The 7500-nt window shown below is 43.0% G+C and overlaps 1 protein-coding gene across 1 annotated transcript in view; it reads left to right on the top strand.

Moving 5' to 3' along the window:
• LOC122253558 (peripheral plasma membrane protein CASK-like) overlaps positions 1-7500 on the top strand; it is a 558919-nt gene that overhangs the window by 409420 nt on the left and 141999 nt on the right. The gene's annotated exons all lie outside the window — the stretch shown is intronic.

Here is a 7500-nt window from a genome sequence, read left to right as displayed (position 1 = left end):
AGAGCAGTTGGACACAGACACTCGTTTCTCATGTCAGCTCTATGTGAAAAAAATACATTTTATTAGTGATTTTGGTCATGGTGCTGATTATTTACTTTGTATCAATGATTATGGCGAGGGTTGTCAAAATGCAAAACATACAAAGGACTCCCACGGGCATTATCTGTTTATGTTGAGGTTATGCATAAATAATTGCTGTCGTGCCCCCCATATATATATATATATATATATATATATATATATGTGTGTGTGTGTGTGTGTGTGTGTGTGTGTGTGTGTGTGTGTGTGTATGTGTGTGTGTGTGTATATATGTGTGTGTGTATATATGTGTGTGTGTGTGTGTGTGTGTTTGTGTGTGTGTATAATTGTACGAGTAATATAAAGGGAGAGAGAACGAAGACACGAGAACGAACACGAAGAAGAGCAAGAGTAAGACTACTGGGAGAGAACGAGAGCGAAGCGTACGTCAGTTGCGTAGATAATAAGACGACATGAGTTTTGTAAAAATGATAAAGTACCTGTTAAATTTCCTTTCGGGAGGAACCATATCAGACGAAATATCAGCCGCTTCTCACGCCTCTCCCCTTCCCTCGAAACCTAGCGAGTCGGATCACGCGTGGGCTATAAACACCGCGTATTTTTTATCGTTTATTGCTGCTCGGAGCGTGATGAGGAAGAACCATTCGGTGTGTGTGTGTGTGTATCTCTCCTATTTTCCATCACGCCTTCCATCTCCAGTCCTCCCTCCCCCCCCTCTCCTCCCCCCTTCCCCCTTCCCCCCATCCAATCGCCCTACATCTTGCAGCTTCCCCCGCCCCTTGTTTCTTCTCCTCTCCTCTTTTTTTCTTCTTTCTACTTCTCCTTTTTTCCTTCTATTTCCTTATATTTGCTCCCCCTTCTCTCCATTATTCTGACTTTCTCTCCCCTCTTCTCTTCTCTCCTCTCCTCTGTTCATTTTTTCCTCTTCCCTCTTCCCTTCCCCTCTTACCTCTTATCATCCCTTTTTCCTTTCTCTTCTTTCCTCTCTCCCATTTCTTCTTTTCGGTTTTCCCATCTCTCTTCCACCTCCTCCCTCCTGATTCTTTATATCTTGTCTCCCCACCCCCGCCTCCCCCTCATCCCCCATCCCCACATACCCTCCCAGCATCTCAGTCCCTCCTCCTCGAGATCAGTCTGACATCCATACATTTTCCCCTCGGTGGACCAATAAGACTTGCGGGCTAAGAAGACGGCAGCTGGTCTTATTGTTTCCTGGCGCGCCTTCCCGGCCACGATTTGTTGTTTTCTCTTCGGATGGACTTTGGTATTATCCTCTGCTCTTTTCGTTTCGTCATTGTCCCCAGTTTGCATTGTGGTAGGGGAAGATTTCTTTATGTTTTTTTTTCTTTCTTTGTGTTTTTTTTTTCCTATGTCCTTTTTTAAGTTTTTTTTTCTCTTTCTTATTCAGAAGTGTGATTTTTTCTTCTTTTTTTTAATGTGAGAGTGAGATAATTCTAGGAAAAGGGGGAAAAAAAAACAAGAGCGAAGGAAAGAAGAAAGAGGAAAGAATGTTAAAATGGAGATGTTTGTACGAGTTTAATCACGGCCGAGGCAGATGAGGCCACAAGAAGCTTAGATATTGCAGGAGTAAGTGACTCGGTCATCTTGTTGACAGATTTATTGTGAATCAGCCCCTCCCTGTCCGTGGTCTCAGCTTTCCTTTCCTCGTAATTCGAAGATGTTTGCCGAGTCTTGTCATTACCGCCAGACGCATGGTAGCTTTATTTTTTATATAGAAATTGCTCAGATTTTTCTTTGATGGATACTTTTAACGGATGATTATTGAGGATGCGTTGCTAATAACGATAAACAGGCTTTTGTTGTCTTGATACTTAATTCCATTTTTGATTACAGTTGCTATTTTTAGCATTACATTTGTCATATGATTATAAACTTGTTAAATTCACTGTGTGCTAAGTGCGGGATTTTATTTACCGTTTTGGAAATGTTTTAGAGAAAACAATGCATCTAATTACTGTCCCGCTTTGTCGAAAGAATGAGAAGCTACTTAAATATACTAAAACCACGATAAAAAGAGAAAAAAAAAGAATGGTAAAACCTGATTACCACAACAGGTTAGTAGGAAATGAAGGTGATTGTGATAGTTCGATAGACCAGAAAGCTAATCGACGTGGGAATATACCTTGCAAGGAAATGGATCCATTGCAGAAATAAATCGAGAACATTTGCAAACTTGTCTCGCATTTCCCTTCCGGCGCAGCGACTACAGGAACAACGAATCACAAACACGGAACCGCAATTAAGGGTAATCCGCGCCTTAAGATTCTCAAAAGCTTCGTCGAGAGCGCTTCCCGTTTCTTCTGAGTTAGTGGAGTGGGAGCGAGAAAGAGAGAGAGAGAGAGAGAGAGAGAGGGGGGGGGGGGGGGGGGGGGGGAGAGAGAGAGAGAGAGAGAGAGAGAGAGAGAGAGAGAGTGTGTGTGTGTGAAAGCAGGAATAGAGTTAGAGAGAGAGAGAGAGCGTGTAGAAGGAGGAAAAGAGTGCTTGTGGTATTGGGATAAAGAGGGGAGAAGAGAAGGAGAAAAGAGAGGGAGGAGGGACACAGGCAGGGAGAAGAAGGAGAGGAAGATACAAAGAAAGTCGCCTCCTGGATCCAAGATGGCCGTAGGGGCGTCGGCTGATCGAGAGACACACACACACACACCTCTTAAGCGGCCTCAGGAGTGGCGCCCGTGGAAGGTGATGTTGACCTGATCCTTTAAAGCAGAGTCGGGCAACCTTTTCATGCCGTGGGCCAGATGAGATTATTATGATAAGGTAGCGGGCCACAGGTCAAGTGAAATTCCCAGCATACAATACATACATACTATCACCACCACCACACCATCCAGCCACACCACCTTCACCACACCACCTCCACCATCACACCAACTATCACACACCACACACACCACCACTAACCACCACTGCCTTAACCACCACCACCTCCATAATAAGGGCTAAGAACCTGCTTTGCTGGATGTTGGGATCTGACAGAGGTGTGAGGATATCTTTGCTACGTGCAGAGAGTGTAGGTGGCGGGCCAGATTCATATGGTTGCGGGCCAGATGGTAGAAGCAGCTCGACTCTCGCGGGCCAAAATACAATGTAAAGCATATTTTGCATCGCGGGCCAGCATATTTTGCATCGCGGGCCGGATTTGGCCCGCGGGCCGGAGGTTGCCCGCCCCTGCTTTAAAGTCATCGTGATCCCATCGTATATCTTTTTTCCTTTTTTCCTTTTTGTCATCCTCTCTGCCACGTCAAAGTTGGAAGGGGAGAGCTTTCTACGCGATAAAGGTGCATGTCCCCTTTGAAGGACAGAATTTTAGGAGAAGGGTAAGTTAGGCTGTTGTAGTAAATAATCCCTCGTAGTCAGCGTTTATGATTTTATTCGCAGCTTTTGTTTTCTGAAGGGAAGGAAATCTTTAAAAAAAAGGCTAGGAAAGAAAAATGGATAATATCATTTTCTGCGAACTCGGTTGATCATCAGGAAGTTACGGACGAGCCCTGAAGATCCCCATCCCACTCCCTCCCTCCCTCCCTCCTCCTTCTTTCCCGCTCATTCACCTCTCCGCTTCTATGTACCTCCTCCTCCTCCTCTCACTTTCCCTATCCCCCTCCCTCTCCCACTCCCTTTTCCCCTCCTCCTTCTCCTCTTCCTCTCCTCCTCATCCTCCTCGTTTTCTTCCTAATCTCCCTCTCCCTCTCCTCTCCTCTCCCCCACTTCCCCATCTCCTTCTCCTCCCTCCTCCCCCATCCTCTACCGACCTGTCGAACATAGCAACACGTCGAGAGTATCTTTATGTCGCAGATGATTTAATGGCTAAATTATAAAAGTTTTAAGGCAATTCTCAAGGATCTCGTTATAGACCTAAAAATTGCTTGACTCGGTTACTCGTCAGTAAAAAAGAAAGGAAGTTACGAGAGTCTTGCGTCCAGTGAAGGGTTCCATGGATGCAAAGTGGATATTTATTTGACTCTCTGGTACGAACACCACGTGTATGCGGGAGAGATTGGTGGACGTTGACGTGAGGCTTTCTCTCTCTCTCTCTCTCTCTCTCTCTCTCTCTCTCTCTCTCTCTCTCTCTCTCTCTCTCTCTCTCTCTCTCTCTCTCTCTCTCTTCTTTCTTTCTTTCTTTCTTTCTTTCTTTCTTATTTTCTTTCTCTCTCTGTCTCTCTCTCTCTGTCGGACTCTCTCTCTTTCTCTCTCTCATTGTTCCTCCTTCTCCTCTCTCTCTCTCTCTCTTTCTCTCTCTCTCTCTCTCTCTCTCTCTCTCTCTCTCTCTCTCTTCTCTCTCTCTCTCTCTCTCTCTCTCTCTCTCTCTCTCTCTCTCTCTCTCTCTCTCCCTCCCTCTCTCCCTCTCTCTCTCTCACTCATTCTCACACCCATCCCTATATCCCAGTGCTTCTGTAAACCTTAATTCGATAACAATACACAGGAACAGCGAGGCGAGGCGAGGCGAGGCGAGGCGAGGCGAGGCGAGGCGAGGCGAGCACTACGGGCAAAGATAAAGTTGTTAATGGCACGGCTGGCCCCCTGCCTTACCTCTAAGGCCGCTAAAAGCTCGATAAAGGTCTTGTGCTCAGCCGCCTGATAGCCACTTTATCATTTGCTTTACTGATGTTCGTAATGGAAGGGCGAGAGAAGTGGAGTGGTAGATGGCAATGGAACACTTTCGTGGTGTGTCTGTCACCTCTGAGTTATTTTCGTTTCTTCTTTTGATTTATTTTTCTGGACAGTGGTGGGTCCTATTCGCTGTCCGTGAATGAAGAGTGACTTGAGCACTACGTAGGTTAGAAGGATGTCGCTATATTATACATCATATTCGTTGTCCATAACTGTCACACGACACGAATTTCTTATTACCATCATAGACGTTTATCGTATACCCGAGCTCCAGTTTATCTGAATTTTGCTTTATGGATCTTCTGTCATCTTGTTGATTTTTCATTTTACGATCATCAGTTGTCCGTTTGTACTATTTTATTTTCGTATTTAAGCATTGCCTCCGATATTCACTTCCCGTGCATCGTTAGCTAGATCCTCCATTTTAGTGTTTTTTTTTTTTGTTGTTGTTTTTTATATCCTCCGACCTGCACTCCTCTTGCAACGGTAGTTATAGCCTCCTGCACTCATCGTTGTTGGTGGTTGCATTAATAACATCAGTCCTTGTACATCAGGTTGGATATGTCACTCTTAAGCGCCGCCTTTTTGTATGCATTGCCTTCCCCATACTTCGTAATGTATGCCCCCGAGTTTCGTATCATGCGCCACGCCCCTTTTCCCTGTGCCTCTCTAAAATTGCTCACTATTTTCAACCCTATGATAGTATCCCCTACATTCTCTCCTTTTTATATTATCCTGTTTTGTGTTTTCGTTCTCCAATCCGTCATGTTCTCTCCATCCATTGTTTTCTTCTAGATAAGTGAAGATTGTTTAATGACGCTTAGGTTGCGTTTTATATCGTCTTTAGGTTTTGATCTCAATGTATCCACCGTCATTCTATCTCTCTCTTGTGTAATGATGTTATCCTGTTTACTATGATGAATAATGTATAATTTCTATCAGTCGGAATAAAATTCAGTTTTAAACTGTGAATTAAAAATATTTCTTTGGATATAAGTGCAGTTGGGATGTCTAGATTCGAAGGCAAATCTTCGGCAAGTGCAGATTGAAAAGGAGAGCGAAAAGGGCTCCGTTTGATTGCAAAGCATTCAGGCTTGCACACCAGTGCCGTTGCGAGTGTGTGTAGTAGAAGCATTTTCCCAGGGATGTTGTATGGCTGTTGTTACGTGTTTTCGCGTCGGTCGCCAGGTTATGAGAATCCCCGCCTAAAAGCAGAGCAGATAATGGTCTCTTTCTTATCCTTTGGATGTGTGGATGATTTTGAAGTTTTCTTCGCCTTGTGAGGAAATGGCAGCAGTGGTAACGGAAACTGACAAAGGCAGAGTTACAGTTACTCAAATATAACTGACACTTTAAAAAAATGTTTTTTTCGTGCTCACAGGCTATTTCAAAGTCCAAGCCATTACAAACTAATGTTCTCCTCCAACCCGCATATAAACTAAACCGAACATTAGGACCTGCAATTAGAGGAACTGTTTAACTGATGTACAAACAACCCAATTTGCAGATCCCTATCAGGTGTCTTGCGTTGAGAAAGGTTGTTAAAGTAAGGCTGTGAAATTGGCTTCCAATCTGATTACTCGTTTTATGGCTCCACCCACTCTGAGGCCCCTTTTGGTTCCTCATTTTATGATACCTCCGACTCCGATTCCTATATTTGTGATTAGACTATTTATACAATTATTGTACTGGGGGAAGACAAACAGCATCCACAGCATTTTATTAATTTTATCGCTGTGATCGTAATCGAGCTGTTATTTCGTTCCCTTAACCCGATTAAATTTTGGTTCAAAGACTGTAGCTCTGCTGGTTTGGCCTTTTTATACTATTTATTGAAGAATTTACACTGGTTGAGCAACGCTAAAGGTTAAACAGAAGATAAAGGCCATTTTCTATGAAGAGGGTTTGAAGTAAAAGAATTTTTATAAAAGAAAATTGGGAACATCTTTCAAAAGTCTGAGAGTCGGTACATTACTATATTCCGACTCCACAGCATAATTATAATTGATGATAAAGCTTAATCACACTTAAAAATTATTATTTTTTTTTTTATTCCTGTCGTAAACATTACCACTGGATTAAAGGCAAATTTGTAAGATAATCTACGGGCGATCACTCTTTGAAAAGAAAGACAATAATGATTAGTGAGTTGTCAATTGTTATTTTCATATCAATTAACGATGCTGAAATGGACTTGCCAATCGGACTGAGTTACTCTATTGCCTTTTTCATAATTTGATAATATTGGTACCAAACCCAAGCCATGTGAATTAAAGCACATTATCTAATGACCCATTCTTCCATTTCAAAGAGAGCTTGCGCGCAGATAATCTTATAATCAGCCTTTAATTGAAACCACCCCTAAGCAATATTTACTTTTCAAATTGAAGGATAAAAATCTTTTGACACCGGTGTTTTCCTCAACTTGAAATGTTTAGTGAGTTGAACTTCCTGGGAAAGTTTTGTTCTAGTAGTTCTATGCTTTGTTCACCTACAAAAATAACCTCTATATCTAGGGAGAAATGGCAAATTAATATCCCTTAATTCAGCATCTAAACGATTATGTGGTGCATGGAAACGGCCTTAACCGCACGACGAACTTAACATCATTTTCCGAAACACTTCCATTTAAGGCACCGAAGATATTGTGCGGTCTTGTCACCACCAGTAAGTGATGAAGAGCTGGCGAAATACCCACCACTTTCGTGACTCCGCTTCGACCTTTTAATGGGAGACACCCATGTGATATAAGAGCTTCGTCTCTTGGACAAATTGCAGCGGGTCAGCTGTTAAGAGGACTGATCCATTGAAATTTCCTCTTCTGCTAAAGATGCT

The sequence above is a fragment of the Penaeus japonicus genome, unplaced genomic scaffold (genome assembly GCF_977035675.1).
Source record: "Penaeus japonicus unplaced genomic scaffold, GWHDUDI00000001_assembly GWHDUDI00000013, whole genome shotgun sequence".
Classification (NCBI taxonomy): domain Eukaryota; kingdom Metazoa; phylum Arthropoda; class Malacostraca; order Decapoda; family Penaeidae; genus Penaeus; species Penaeus japonicus.
The sequence above is the reverse complement of the archived record's forward strand: the minus strand, read 5'-3'. Positions and strand labels throughout refer to the sequence as shown.